General features: G+C 48.6%; 1 long non-coding RNA gene across 1 annotated transcript in view; it reads left to right on the top strand.

Moving 5' to 3' along the window:
• LOC111090590 overlaps positions 1–15,992 on the top strand; it is a 22,124-nt gene extending 6,132 nt beyond the window's left edge. The window contains exons 4-6 of the long non-coding RNA XR_005372372.1: positions 6,022–6,082; positions 10,230–10,396; positions 15,361–15,992. This is a non-coding gene — a long non-coding RNA (uncharacterized LOC111090590). The remainder of the gene's footprint in view (positions 1–6,021; positions 6,083–10,229; positions 10,397–15,360) is intronic.

The raw sequence follows: 15,992 nt of genomic DNA, 5'->3' as shown, positions 1-15,992 counted from the left end.
AACCCTAGAGCCTCTGTTCTGGGGCAGATGGAGAGGCTAGCAGATGAATGGAGAATTGGCCATTGGATCACTGGATGATGGATGGAGTCTGTAGCAGGGAGTGGTGAAGGCCTTTGTCATTGCACAGGAGAGGAATGGGAATGGAGCATAGGGGCTGGGTGATTGGATCTAACACATTACCCCTTTTTGACCAAGCCAAATGCACCCTGAGGGTATATGGGACAACTTTCCTTCTAGGTTGTTGTCAAATAGAAAGAACCTAGAACTTTCTTTTTAGGTTGTTGTCAAATAGGTTGTTGCTTGTTTTTTTCAAGCAACTTCAGGGCTGTGGTTTGGAAAGTGGAGAGAAAAGAGGAAGAAAGGCTGTTGAGTTGTACATCTGGTTCTGGACCTCCAGAGGGCTGACAGTTCTCTCCCTCTCCCTCCCAGGGGGCTGGCCTACATCAAGGCCCAGGAGGAAGACTGTTCCTTACCATTAAGGAGACCTTGGCCCTGCTTGTGTCCTTAGGAGCTTAGGGTGTTAATTGGGAAGACTCACTCCAAACCATCAGGGACTCATACAAAGGAAGGTCTGGGGTGGACCTGCAGGAAGGAACTGGATGGAGAACTATCTTGTACTGAAAGCCTGCTGTGCGCCAGTTACTGTCTAGCCTCTTGACGCACACTGTGAGGTCAGTATTATCGTATCTGTTTTATACAGGAGGGAATTGGGGCTCATGAGATTAAGGAATCTGTCAAATGTCACACACATCTTTAAGTGACAGAGCAGACCACCATGAAATGAGCAAGCAGTGGCTGGGGCCCTGATTTGGGTTTTCCTCTCCACTCTTTGTTGGTTTGGGAAAAGAAAATTTCAGTCTGTGTGGAGATGGGAGAGAGGCAAATAAATGCCACCAGTGGGAACCAAGATGGAAGTGTATTAAGGTTATCTCTGTCTCCAGGCAACAGAGTTTGGTCATAAAGTTTTATTATTTTATAGTTCAAATTAATACTAATGATAGAGCATGCTTATTAAATGCCTTTCATCATGGTTTGATCCACTTAATGCCTCTAGGAAATAAATACTATCATTATCTCCAATTTTCAAGATGAAAAGATTGACATCCTGAGAGGTTAGGTACCTGGTGGCAGAGATGGGATTTGGACTCAGATGCCTGTGCCGGCAGAGCTTGTGTTCTTCCAGGTTCTGTTCTGCTGCCTGTAGTTTAAGTTCATGGGCTGGGCTGGGCTGGGCTGATCTCAGCTGTAAAAATCCTGAGGTCAGTCTTTCCAAGCCTGGCATTGCCATCTGACACGGAAGATGGCTGTCTGAGGATATTTGAGCCTTTAAAAGACAGAGGTAGGCTCTGCTGGGGCGAGGGGTGGGAGGGCACAGTGAGGAAAGAAGGGAGGAGGTGCAGAAAGAGGTAATAGAAGAGCCCTTCCCGCTCATCCATAGGGAAACCCACAGACGCAGGAGTAGAGGCTAAACCTCTATGATGTGTTTTTCAGAGACCCCAGCAGGCCCTGTGAATCATTCCGTCCTTCCCCTTCCCCGCAGGGGAGAAGGAACAAATCACGAGTGATGTTTTTACAAAGGGTTAACGAGACTCTGGGAGTCTGTATGGAATTAAAATAATTATTTGAAAAATCTCAAAAAGCACAAAAAAGGAAGTAAGAATTATACAAAATCCCTCCATTAAAGGAGATTATATATCATAAGATGTGAAAGCCACCTTGCCTGCACCTCCAACCCCACTTGGAGAGGTAACTGCTATGAAGGATGTAGTGAGTAAAAGCTCCCTAAGATGCTCCATGCATTCATCATCTCCCCCACTCCCATCGGCTTCCCCTGGTGACTGTCTCAGTTCTGTACCAGCAGGCTCCAAGACGCCTCGCAGTCTCTCTGCCGCTTCTAAACTCAAATTCAAGTCCTGTGCTTTAAAAAAAAATGTCTTTTGGATTTGCTCCTTTATTTCCTCATTGCCATCCAGGCTCTTCCTCTCACATCTGTTCTGTTGATTGGGTCCCCTCGAAGTTCCCCTCCCACCTTGAAGCATGTATGGGCACCAGATTCATTCTGCTAAGAACACTGCTTCCAACACATCATTTTCCTGTTCTAAAATCTTTGATGACTCTCCGTCATTTGGAGGGTAATTGAACTTGTCATTTCAAGTCAGTTGCAACCGACTTTTTCTATTCTGGTATCCACAAATACTTCCTGACTCCGTGCTGCAGCCTGGCTGGTTGCTTCACAATCTTAGAGGACATCCTGCAGCTCCTGCCTAACAACACTCTTTCCCAAGCTTGCCCATCCTTCAAGGCCTATCTCAAGGCTTTCTTTTTTTTTTTTTTTTTTTTTTTTTACAGCAAGCCTTCCCTGATTGTTTTAGTTCACATTTATTGCTCCTTCCCCAAATGCCTGAACACAAGGAAGCTATACCTTGTGGTTCAGAGAACCCTGGTTGAGAGAGACCTTGGGTATGACCATAGAATAGGACTTCCCAGCCTGGAGCCAGAAGATCTCCCAGAGTCTATAAATGTATTGGGGAGGGGGAAGCTATTGTCAATATTTCAGAAAGCCTTTTGAAACTATTTCCTGATAAGTTTGCCCAGTCATAGGAAACATTGACTTTCCTTGCTTGTGGCCAGAACTATATCATGCATTGGGTTTCTTGTCCTGCTGAATGATATTGGTTGTTTATTAAGAACAATGGGGGAGGGACGCCTGGGTGGCTCAGTGGTTGAGTGTCTGCCTTTGGCTCAGAGCATGATCCCACGGTCCTGGGATCAAGTGCCATGCCACATCAGGCTTCCAATGGGGAGCCTGCCTCTCCCTCTGCCTGTGTCTCTGCCTCTCTCTCAGTGTCTCTCATCAATAACTAAAATCTTAAAGAAAAATGGGGGGATATTATGTAAATGTATTGATAGGTAGACTCTAAAAATCTGGAGTTTGTGGGACAGCAGGATGAAAAAAAAGGAATGTTGATGGTGAAAAAGTTGAAGTCATTGATGTTGCCCAGGCTCCTGACCAAAGGAGGACCTTTCCCTGTCGTTCAAATAGCCAACCACTCCCTGTTTCTCGTGAAAGACAAGCTCACTTTCTTACAGGTGGCCAAGACATTATTTGATTGCAGTAAATCTAAACTGTCTTCCTCAGGACAGCCCTTCGAGTATGTGAAGATAACTTAGAACCTCCACTGGCTTCTTTCTGTTTTCCTGTAGGCCAAAGACAAACTTTCTTCTGTGTTGTCTGAGACCCCAAATGCTAGAGCCTTGTCCATTCCTTCACTGTGCCCTGCCTCCCTATCTCTGCTCAGGACTCACTTATCCTCTTCTGCTTTTCATGTGTACCTTGCTGTCTCCTTTCACTTACTGTTCCCTCTGCTTGAAACACTCTTGTCTGGTTGTGATTTCTCTCATTTGTGTCATTTGGTTGAAGTCTGTCTCTTCTGGAATATACAGTCCATGAAAGTGGGGCTTTGTTTGATTTCTGCTCCCAGGATGTCCGCATCACCAAGCACAGTGCCAGGGCCTATGGCAGTTCATTAAATATTGGCTAAGAGTGTTATTTTCTATTTCATGAGTGTGTTAGAAACAGGAAACGTGTGCAAAAGCACCACATAAACTATAAACCAGGGTGTATAATTTTGGGAGTGATTACTATTACTGTTTCTTCGATTACATTTTTTTGTTTTTTTAAAGGTTTTATTTATTTATTCATGAGAGACACAGAGAGAGAGCGAGAGGCAGAGACACAGGCAGAGGGAGAAGCAGACTCCATGCAGGGAGCCTGATGTGGGACTCAATCCCGGGTCTCCAGGATCAAGCCCTGGGCTGAAGGCGGCGCTAAACCGCTGAGCCACCCAGAGATCCCCTTCAGTTACATTTTTATTTCCTAGATGGGCACAGATGTATACCCATCATGCTGCCTTCCCCTGGGCACTCCCTGGTTTGGTAACAAATGACCTAGTATATAGACTCAGCTGTTTTAACCCCCCTCTGTTTTAATTGGTTGTTTTTTTTTTTTAAGATTTTATTTATTCATGACAGAGAGAGAGAGAGAGAGAGGCAGAGACACAGGCAGAGGGAGAAGCAGGCTCCATGCAGGGAGCCTGACGTGGGACTCGATCCTGAGTCTCCAGGATCATGCCCCGGGCTGAAGGCAGCGCTAAACCTCTGCACCACCGGAGCTGCCCTTAATTGGTTGTTGACTAAAAAAATAATCTGACTAAGTGAAGTTCTTCCTTTTTATTTTTTTAAGATTTTATTTTTTATTCTTGAGAGACACAGAGACAGAGACATAGGCAGAGGGAGAAGCAGGGTCCCCATGGGGAACGCAATGTAGGACTCGATCCCAGGACCCTGAGATCATGATCTGAACCAAAGGCATATGCTTAACCACTGAGCTACTCAGGTGCCCCACATGAAGTTCCTTCTTAATGTTCAATCTTAGCCCTCCTCTCATCCCTTTCTCCCTTTAATCCTACATTTATTGATCACCTATTCTGTGCTAGACACCAAACAAATAACCAGGGACACAAAGATGAATGATAGACTGTCTGTCCTGAGGTAGTTCTTGACATATTTTTACAGTATGGGGTCTTCTGGGTCTCTCCCCAGATCAGGCTCCTTTGATTGCCTTATCTTGTTTGATAATGCTCTTTTCAAAATGGGGCCCCAGGATCTTTGCACTTACTGTTCACTCTGCCTGGAAATCTCTTCTCTCAGACCTTCCTGTGGTTGGCTTCTTCTCCATCTATGCGAGTCTTGACTCAAATGTCTTATCACAGGCCTCCTCTGAGCACTCTCTATCAAATTACTCTGTTTTGTCCTCAGAGCACTTATTATCTGAAATTATCTTGCTATGTCTGTTATATTTTCTGTCGTCAGTGTATCCCCTCATTAGAATGTAAGCGCCATGAGAGCAAGAGCTTTGTTTTGTTCACTGCTGTATCCTCAAAGCTCCAAGTAGTGGCAGCATATAGTAGGTACTCAGTAAATAATTATGGAAGGAAGGACTGACCGTGATATGCCACCGATCCTCTGTCAGCCCAAGCTGAGCCCATCCTCGCCCCCCAGTGATTTGGACAGCATACATCTACTGATGTGCCTGTCCTCTGATTTTATTCAGGGTTATCAGCCTTGTGCCAGAGGCTAAATAACTAACGTCTCCTCATCAGCGGAAAAAAAAAAAAAATGCGCTCCTTTTGTCTTAACCAAACCCAGCCTCTTTATTATGAGCCTGGCTTCCAGCTTTCTGCAACTGTGACCAAGACTGCTCCCCAGAATTTACCTGTCTTGTGTCTTATTCCCTCAAGGCTCTACTTTGTGACTTTTAAGGTGACAATCAGTTAATCCAATAACAGAATCCTGCTAATGTGCTAACGGGAAAGGGTGGGAAAAAGGCTCCCAGCTCCCTCCCTTCTGACTCAGGTAACATCTGTGCATTTAACAGGGCCCTTCTGGAGACAATTAAATAAATGCTTTATTGAAACAATAAAATTAATAGGGGTCTCATGGAACTCAATGAAAGGTTTTTAAAAATTAACTTCATTGTTTTTTAAGCTTCAAATTAAGCTTTGCTAGGCAAGGGGTGGGGCAGGACCAAATTATATTAAAGCAGGTCCCTACCCACAGGACCACCCTTGGGGAGTTGAGAGCCTAAGCCTGAGCTTTCCCTGGGGAATGGCCACTGCTGCCATTCTGGGGTCCTGACTTCGATGGGCTCCCACAGTAAGAGGAGAGGTTTTTCTAGATTGTAGGTCTGGTTCTGTTGCTGGGAGTCTGTGACCTTATACATGGATTAACTCCATGAGATTTGGGTGCCTTAGGTCAGGTATCCCATCAAAGGAAATATCATGATGACATTTGTCATGTAGAATGAATGAAACAATGCACATTGAGAATATTCATTCTGCCAGGAAGTAGTGGGACATTTGTCTGGTTCTGTATTTCTCTGCATCCAGGTCCATCCACCCTACCATACAGCCTCATAACCCTGCCAGGCTTTGTAACCTATGTTCACCTGTTTCTCCCTAGGAACCATCTTCAGCCTCAAGAAAAGCCTAAGAAGTCAGAGTTTGTCAAATCAAAACCTGAGGTCAAAGTTTTTGAAAATCCGTGGGTGGTTCTGCTGGTGGGGGCTGTGGAGCAGGTGTGATGTGGGACCAGGGGACATCCTCATGAAGGATTTGCCCAGCGTGGAGGGTGATGGGACCCTGGATGGGGAAATTCTTGTGAAAGATATGGTTCTCTGTCCAGACGGATAGAGTTGGCATAAGACTGTCTTCAGGACTCCTCATTATTCCTATCAAGGTAGCACATTGATTCAAACCATCTGTGGGCTTGTGAGGTCTGATTAGACTTGGCGTTTCCAACCCTGGGCTCCCGACTTACGCCCTATGTGAGTGTGAGGAGCAGGCTGGAGGTGCTGTTGAAGTCCAGGGTGGACCCCGTCTCTGAGGCCCAGATTCCTTGCCCCCAGTGACTCAGGGCACATGCAGCTCCAGGCCCCACCCCTCTCCTGGGCTGCCAACAGGCATTGGGAGGGGTTCTGAGCCCAAAGCCAGCAGGCTTCGGCTTCCAGCTCTGCCCTTAACTAGTTGTGTGACTTAGAGCAAGTTGTTTAGTCTTTCTGTGCCTCAGTTTTTTCATCTGCAAAATGGGGAGAATGATCCCTGCTGTGGTTGTTTTGAGGATCAAATGAGGTGCAAATGTGAATCACTTTGAAGTGCACGAAAAAGGATTGTACAAAAGTTGTTTTCATTAATGGTATTCCCATTGTCAGGGAACAGGGGTGTCTGGCCCTGGAGTTGCTTTCAGGTTCAGGACATCTCTGAGCTCTGGAAGGGGGCATGAAGCTTTTGGGTGTTTTGTTTATTAACTCCTCTGGTCCCACACTTCCCCTAGAGGACTTCTACCCTCTTCCCCCTCCACCACCCTCCTAGTCTCCCAGACTGGAGATCTTAGAGGTGTCTTTGACTCATCCCACTCCTTTATCCTCTTATATCTATTCTGTCAACACATCTTTTTCTTCCTTTGAAACCTATCCCAGACTCACCTTTTCTTTCCTGATCCCACTGCCATCACCTTCGTCTAAGCCATTATTATTGGGTTTCCTCGGGAGCTCCCCAGCTGGCTTCCCTCCTTTGCACTCCTTCCCTCCAAGTCTTCTTGCACAGGGCTGCCAGATTCATCTCCCCAAGGGCCACTTTTTATCAGGCCACTCCCCTGCTCAAGAAAGCTCAATGGCTCCCTAATTATCTCTTCAAGGCCATGCTCCTCTATGTGCTTTCAAAGTCTCCCACTGTTACATCTGCACTAGGCACCTGATTTCCCATACTGCCCCCCACACACCCCCTTTTCCAAACAGACTGATTTCCATATTGTCCTCCAAAGAAGTTGTCCTGGTTCCCGCTTCTGTGTTTTTGCATGGGCCCGTTTGCCCTGCTTGGAGCGGGAATCCCTTCCCTTCGAGCTTCTTCTCGCTATCAGTTCTCCCTGTTCTATAGTATCCAGCTCAAGTCCCTAGCCACCACCCCCGAGAGAAGTTTCTTAGGAGGTTGTCTCCTGGGACTATCTCCTCTTTTCATGTGTCCTAAATTCTTCTTGCTTATACTTGGCAGTACTGACTATCTTTTATTTCTTATCCCCCCTGCCTGCTTCCCTTACCTAGAATATAAACTCTTGAAAGGCTGAGACCCTGTCTTGCATGTTTCCCTAACAGCTAATCAAAGGCTGGAGGCCCTGTAAAATCTTGGTTGATTGTGTGGACAAAGAGATCTGCTTTGGTGCATGGAGACTGAGTGTGGAGATTGTCTATTCTAAATAGATTTTGTGTCCCCCACCACACCTCCCCCACCCCACCCCTGCTCTTCAGACCCCCCCCCCAACAATGTCTTCATCCATCAGTAATAAAGCAGGAACAATAGGGGGTTTCTTTCTAATTAAAGGGAGCAGTTAGTGTTTCCACTTCAAAGCCCTGGGAGAGAAGACTTTTGTTCCTCAGGCCTGGGAGCTCTGGGAGTCTGGGTTGGGTGGGGAAGCGGAGCTCCAGGCCCAGCCAAGCATTAAGCTCGTGAACCTGAGATCCCCTCGTTTGCAGGCAGAGAAGCTCAAATTTAAAACAACAACGTAATTTAGTAACTTCAGCTCTGATAAAACAGTTGGGGGGATTTCTTCTTTCCTAGCGTCTGAAGCCAATGTTATTACAGGTGTGTGTGCTTGTCTCTCCCACACCCTACCCAGCCCCTGTCACTCCCCCACACACAGCACACACATGTGCCACACCACACACTCACACATGTAGAGGACTCACAAAGTGTACATGGCGCTCGCTAAAGGGACACATCTGCTCACCTCTTTTCCCAGGGCACTCCAGCCTGCACTATCCCACACACCCAGTTCCTCTCACACATATTCTCTCTCCACTTCTGAATGCAGAGCAACAAGGCGCTCTAGCTCCAGAGCCATCCACTATCTCTTCAGCTGCAAGTCAGCTTGGCAGAGACAGGTTCCCTTCCTCTGATGCACACCTCCCTCCAACATATACTGGCCAAAGACTGATCCTCTCTGCTAGCCCCAGACTGAGTCCCACCCTGATAATAAAGTGGCCCATACCTCTGACCATGGACTGAGACCCCAAAGTGGCCACAGAATGTGTCCTGATAGTAGACCCAAGAAAGAGTGTGGAATGGGTCCTTGGTCTAACAAATTGTCTCACAAATTTGATTCATTGATGAGAGAGGTGGGAAGAGAGAGTTCTGGCTCAGTTCCACTTGCTGAAACTGCAAAGCCCACCTTGTCCATCTGTTTATCTTGTAGCAGTATAGTGAGTGGTAAGCAAGGCCAAATATGGGCCCTGTCCTCAAACATCTCTGTGTTAGATCAGCAGCATGGGGTTTGAGATTTTATGATCCTGTGTTCAAGTTCCCCCTCCTTGATTTAGTAGCTGGGTCACTTTAGACAAGTTACTTAACCTTTCTAAAACTTGACTTCCTCATAGGTAAATTGGGCAGCATGATGATAAAGACCTCTAGGGATGTTAAAAGGATTAAAGGGGGTCATATATCAAGCACTAACACAGTGCCTGGCACATAGAACATGCTTAATAAATAATGATGGTTCATTTAGTTGTTACTCATTCTGGTGGGAACATAAACATATATACCTAAAATTTTAAAACAGTGTAAGATCTGTCCTGGTTACATGTACCAGGTGAAGGAGGAGCCCAGAGGAGACTTTGGGTCTGCTAAGGATGTCTGGGAAGGCTTTTGGGGGGCTGGGGTTTAGGAGTAGGGTAGAGGCAGCTCTTGGATAGAGGCTACGGGGAGTAGGAGTTTGCTTGGCTGACCTGTTGGGGTCAAGGGGAAGAAAAAACAAACATGTATCCCTGGGGTGAAGAACGGCATCCCCCTGCAGACCGTGCTGGTATATTTTGACTGCCACAGAGAGGTAATATTCCCATGATTCAATCATGCCACTAAACTCATGAAGGTGAGAACAGCCTAAGCATCCAGGAGGGTCTCAAAGGGCATTTGATGACGATGGCAGATGGTAATGGTGACAGAATGCTATGATTTGGGTAGACTGATAACTTGATTTAGAAACGGATGACTGAGGTCTTCTGGATGCACATCTTCCCTCTGTTCTGACCTGGCCTTCTCATCTTTCCTTTCCTGATCCCAACCCCTTGCCCACTTCCTTCATGTTCTTTTGTCTCTGTGGAGCACAGAGAAGACACCCTTGTCTTGGCCGCTGGCTCCCCTCATCCTCTGAAAGCCCCTTCATCTTAGGTCTTGTCTGGCTGGACTTGGAGGGGCTGTTTCCGCACACGTGATGCCGCCAGCGTGGGGCATGGCTGCCCTGCTGCGGCCTTGCTTTGCTCCCCTGATTATTTCTCCTTAATTGAGCGTAAAGAATGTGAGGAATGTGGAGTAGACCGCGTGAGGAGGGGCTGCTGCAGCCCCCTCCGGGATCTGGGATTCTGAGCTCTGGATGGGAGAACTGCAGATGGCTGCTGAACCCCACACAATGTGTGATTCCTGGGGTGCCCCCCTCCCCACGGTGGTCAGTCCACTTCTCCAATCTTTGATGCATTTCTTCTCTGCTCTGGGGCTTTCTTCCTTCTCTCTGCACAAAGAATATCATTTCTTTGTAAAACTGGTCATGATCTCCTCTCTTCCTAGGAGCCTGCCTTGACTTAAACCCACCTCACATTGATAATCATTATCCATCTATAATTCCAGGTTGAACTCTAGAAGCTACTCACTCTCTGACAGAAGAGGGAAAAGCAACAGCTACTCTGTGGCCTTGTGTGGCCTTGTTTGGCTGCTGGGAATCGTGCATCCGGGCTGTGGGAAACTGTGAGTGCAGGTGTGAAGGCGGCTGCTTTGCCTGTCAGGAAGGCAGCCAGGTGAGTCACAGCTGGAGTGCTTCCTCTGCCACTTTGCTCTGCCCACTCAGAGTCCGGCCTCCTATCCTTTCTGGTGGAATACGACGTGGAGGGGAAAGCACAGGTCGAAGACTCAGCTCCGAGTGTGTCCTGGTCTAGTCCTGGAGTCTCTTCACTGTGTGATGTTAGGTGAATTTATCTTCTCTGAGGCTGTTATGTCATGTTGTAAAAGGATGGTGATATTTCCCCACTTGTAGTGAGGTAAGGATGAAATTTGATGTGCTAAAGCATGTGAAGCACGTAGTAGGACTTCAGGAGGTATTAGTTTGGCCCTTTGGAGGAGACTGGAAGAAAGAGGTGAGTTTTACTAAAAGAGGTTTAGTTTCCTGTGGGAAATGCAGTAGGCCATCCCAAGAGATGAGCAAAGGGACAGGATGACCCTGAGAAACCCGGTAATATGACTTCCACCCAGAGAAGTGCAACAGTTAGGGGACTCGGCAATCCTGGTGCTGTGGCTCAGGCTCCTTGGGAGAGGACAGTGACAGCTGTCTTCCTCGTCTCCCCTGCCCTGAGGCCTGACCAGAGGCAGTGTTGATTCTGCAATGAGAGGGGTTCAGGGTATATTTAAAGACAAACTTCCTGCCTAGAAGAGAAGTTCTGTGTTGTGAGAGCTAACCTTCCCAGAATAGCTGAGTGTGGGCTGGGCTTATTTTCACAAATAGGACAGGGATTGGGGCTGGCTGGGGGCAGGCCAAACTCACCCAGAGGCGGAGGCTGGTCAGAGTGGTCCTCCATGGCCTCTTCTCACCTAGACTCTGCTGGCTGCCTTCAGCCTCCCACCTCCTCTGCTCACTGGTAGGAGCTGCCTGGTGTACTCTGAGAGTGGCAAGGCTGAGAATGCACTGATTATATTCTGCAACTTCTGGAAAGTTCCTGCTGTTAGCGATTTGCAAACCTCCTGAGATGAAAATTCAGAACAAAGTGGAAAGTAAATGGGCCTCATGAACGACGGTGTAGAGAGCTTTATCATTGGGGGTGTTTATGAGCAGGGGACCTTGAGGAGGGCCACAGGCCCCTTCATCTTTATGGCGCCCGGAATGCTGGGTATTAGCGGGGCTTAGGACGAAGGCTGACCTGTGGAGCTGACACTGGCATTTCCCTCCATTTCCTGGAGGCAGAGGCACATTACTGCCCTTCCCTCCACGGCAGGAGGGACCTGAGGAGGACTGCAGGGCCACCAGTGGAGAAGGGTGCCAGTGAAGCTGATTCTGTGGCTGGAGGCCCCAGGGGAAGAAGGGCAGCAGGAGTTGGCAGAGTGTGTAACAAATCTTGGGTAGATGAAGGTTTCATTTGTAGGAATCTAGTTTCCCCAGGACCAGGCTGAGCCTTTTCATGAAGTCAGACGCTAGACCTCTCCCCTCCTCCCCATCCTGGAGCCTAGAATGCACAGAATTGTGCACTGTCTCCTCCTCCCACCCCACCCCTGCCCCCATCCCCAGCCCCATCTGCGTCCACATTCCTGTTCACAGCCACAGCAGCCCTGGCAGCAGCCATGGCTGAGCCACATCTGGGGCTCTCATGGCCACATCTGCATCCGCCCCTCTCAGAGCCGGTTATTTCTATTCTGACTTTTATCTGCATCTGTGGAATCTGGAGGGGATCTGTGGATGGTGGGTTCCCAGCCCCAGATGCTGTCAGTTTCTAGGGGAGGGCTGGGGAGGACCCCATGTCACTAGGCCCAGAGGAGCTGCTCTGATAGGTTTCAACTGAGGGCATTGGCTCCCACTTCTCTGCAGTCACGGATTCCTGGCTCTTGGGTTCCAGGCAGAGAAAGCTGGGAGCAATCCATTCTGAGCCTCACACCTCCCTCCGCTGGCACTCTCCCTCCCCTGTCCTACTCCATCTCTGCCTCTTGCCCCTCCTCTTCCATGACCTAGTATACTTACTATTGCTACTGATTCCAGGCTATGGCTCCCAAATGACAAATGGGATGGTGGCAGAAGAGGAACAACACTCATGTTGCTTATGAGAGGGAGATAAATGTGGGGCATGAGAGGAGGGAGACCAAGATAGAACTGGGTAAGGTGGTTTCTGGCTATCACAGGGGTCCCTGGACTGGTTCAGAAAGGCTCCAGGTAATGTCAACATGCAACACCAGGGGCAAAGCTTGTGTGGCCAACATGGTCTGTATTTATACGCCAGGAAGATCCATGAGAGGACTTCTGGCTTCTAAACCAGAGCATCTTGGGCTATTGGCTGGGTCTCCCAGCCAGCCTCCGATCAGGCTTCCTTGTGTCCTGAGTTCCCTGGATGGGTTGTCTTTTCAAGACTGTAGGAGGGTGTGTGTGGCATAGTAAGCATTTCTTGATGTGGTCCTTCATGATTGGATAGACACTGTGGCCAGAAAAACCCTGACACAAGGCCTGACTCAGGAAGGGATAGAGGACTCCAGAGAGCTAGTACCTTTCCTCTGGACTGGCCCAGACCTGCGGTGACCTGGAAACTCTGCAGGTCAGTGTCCCCTGTTGAGGGGAGGTAGACCTCCTATTGACCTCACTGGCCTCACAAAGGGTTTGGGGTAGAGAAAAGAACTGGAGAGGTCTCGAATGGGACTGTATATGAGAGTATGAGCAAGCCCATCTGGAAGTGCATGTGTGTGTGTGTGTGTGTGTGTGTGTGTGTGTGTGAGGAATAAACCACTTTGTTTAGAAGGTTATTATCCCTGTCCTGATTGAGGACTCCCCTCACTGTTCTACAAGGTTCTTCGACCTTGTGACTTAGAATGGCATTTTGCCTGGCACTTTCCCCGGGATGTATCAGAGTATTAGCTGAGCCCAAGTTCTAGTTGGCTAATCAGGAAGTGCACCCCCAAAGTGGTGGGGTAGGGGCTGTGGTGGTGGAGTCCTCAGTGATTCTGCTGGGAGTTCACCAGGTGTAGGGTTCTCCTGGATAAGAAGCCTCTCAATCTTGCTATGATTCTTATGTCACTCTGCAGTGGCTTTCCAGGCTCTGTGACCTCAGAGCCAACTCTCACTCAGTATTGGAGCAGAGACTCTCATTTGGATCTTGTCTAATAGAGTGTGTTTGGGCTTCTACAGCAACCATGGCAGTCTCCATGCAGAGAGAGGACATTCCTGTTGAGCCTCCACAGTTACCCTGTGAAATCTTGCTGATGATAGCAGTGAGTCTACCGTCATGTTCAGGACTGGTGGCACTTTACTGGATGCCTAGACTGATCTTTCTGAGCCTCAGTTTTCTTATCTGTAAAATGGTAGTAATAGTAATGCTAACTCATAGGGTTCTTATGAATTAAATACAGCAATACATAGAAAAAGCCTGTTCCAGTGCCTAGCCCCGCGTAAATGCTTAAGGCATGTAGCTCTTACTGTTTGTTAACTGCCCCTCCCCCCAGACACCTCTGTGTGGGTCAGGCTTATGATTTACACAGATCAGAGTGAGAATGTGGAGTTGGGGCTACAGTAAGCTTTGGGATAAGGACACATATGTGGGATTAAATGTAGCGATTTTGAACAGTGTTTGGGTTGAGGCTGGTTTGGGATCCCTATGAGGGATAGGTGTTAGGATTGAGTTTGGCGTTAGGACAACATTGGGGATGGAAGTCCCTGGAAAATTTGGGTTGCGGACAGAGTTGTCCTTAAGGAAGTCTTTTTTTATCAAGACTAGAATGCCTATACGTGCTTAGGAGACACAGCAAGGCTCTGTAAGTCCAGCTTCCTGAGGGGGTGGGTGCCTTGGCCTGTGAAGGCCCAGAGCTTTTCTCAGGATGACCTCTGCCCCCTCAGGTTCCGTTGAGTGGAGAGAGCAGTGCACAAGGTCGGGGCCTTTTGGGGGAACCTGAGGAGATCAAGGCTGGAGAGAATGTAGGGAACTCACTGTGGCCTTCTGGTTAGTTCTATCCCTCCAACACAATAAGCTTTGGTCATCCCACCCCTCACCAATCGCCAAATGCTCACCTGACTAGCCAGGGTTCTTTGGCTTCAGTTCCCTTGCATGTCTCCCATCCCAACCCCCACCTTCCTCTAGCCTCCACCTCTGCAGGGAGGTAGGACACAAAGGCTGGATCTTTCCACCAGCCCCATCCTCCCTCCCTTGCCTTTCTCCCTCCCGGGGCTGGCAGAGGCCAAAGAAAACAGAGCGCTTGCCCCAGCTCACTCTCACTCTCTCCCTCACTTCCTGCTCCGGGAAGATGGTTTACTCCCTCCCCCGCCCTGGCTCGGGACCTGGCCTTGGTGTCAAGTTTCGCCAGAGCTTCCAGAATCAGAGGCCCTGCCTGGGCTCAGGCTGGACCCCTCACCTCTCTCCATGTCACCTCTTTGGCGTCTTTTCTCCCTCAACCCAGGGCTCTGTGTCCCAATCTCCCTATAGTAAAATTTTGTTCTTCAGGTGGTGGAAGAATCCAGTGGAAGGAAGGTTTTCTAGGGAGTAGGGGGCATGTAGGTTGAGAGTGGGATGCAGTGGGGACAGATGGCTGCTGTGCAGAATGGAACTCTTTGGAATGGGTGAGGGAGTCTTGTGGACACAGCAACTGAACACATGGAATTCCCTTCAGGCCTGCTGACCCAGTAGAAATAGAAACAGCTCCTCTTACAGCCCAGTAAGAAAGATGCCCTTGGGCCTGTACAATGGTGTGGCCCTGGCCAGCGGGCAGCCTTGATGACCTTCCCCAGTGACCTCAGGTCCATTTGTGGCCAGCTCAAGAGACACATCTCCCTCAGAACTTCCTGATTTCCAGACCCTACTCAATCAGGTCCAGCTACCCTCCCCAAATTCCCTCAGGGGCTTCTTAGCCTCATTTCCTCTGTTGTGGGTAGAGCTTTATCACAGAGTTCCTCAGCTTCTGAGAGGCCTGTGGGGTTGTGAAGCCCTTGCCCTCTGTCAACCCCATAGAACTACCCTCTCTCTCCAGAGATAGGCCTCTCTTCTGGCCCAAACTATCCTTCCCCCTTTCTTCTTGCTCTCCCCAGGTTCCTGGTCCAGAACTCGGGTTCCCTTCGAGTGACTGTTCAGTGGACTCAGACAGAAGTTAAACATATGGGCTCTGGTGTTGCACTGCCTGAGTCTGAATACGCATTCCGTCACTCACCAGCTGGGAAAGCTTGGGCAAGACACTGGACACCTTATGTGTGAAGTAAGGATAATAACTCTATTGATGGCACAGGGCATAATGTTGTGAGGATTAAACAAGGTAATGCAGGAATGCATGTAAAGGACTTAGTGTAGTGCCTGGTACAGAGCACACATCTGACAGGTGACAGCTCTTCTTATTATCGTATCTTAGGATCGCTCATGTGCACCTGAAGGCAATTCCAGAGAGACTGCTGAGGGATGGTAGAAAATGGGGGCATTACTTTCCACAGGACTGGTTGGCAGGTGTCCTGGTTTGCCTGTCTACCACTATGTAATGCCTATCCTGGCATTTAACATCAAGTTAGGTGTTCGGATTTCCTACCATCTCCCTCCCTCTTTCTTTTCTGCACTTAATACTTATGGAGAGCCTACTGTAGGGCGCCTGGGCGGCTCAGTTGGTTGAGCATCTGGCTCTTGATTTAGGCTCAGGTCATAATCTCACAATTGTGGGATCGAGCTCTCCCTCACC

The sequence above is a fragment of the Canis lupus genome, chromosome 17, assembly GCF_011100685.1.
Source record: "Canis lupus familiaris isolate Mischka breed German Shepherd chromosome 17, alternate assembly UU_Cfam_GSD_1.0, whole genome shotgun sequence".
Taxonomy (NCBI): Eukaryota; Metazoa; Chordata; class Mammalia; order Carnivora; family Canidae; genus Canis; species Canis lupus.
The sequence above is the reverse complement of the archived record's forward strand: the minus strand, read 5'-3'. Positions and strand labels throughout refer to the sequence as shown.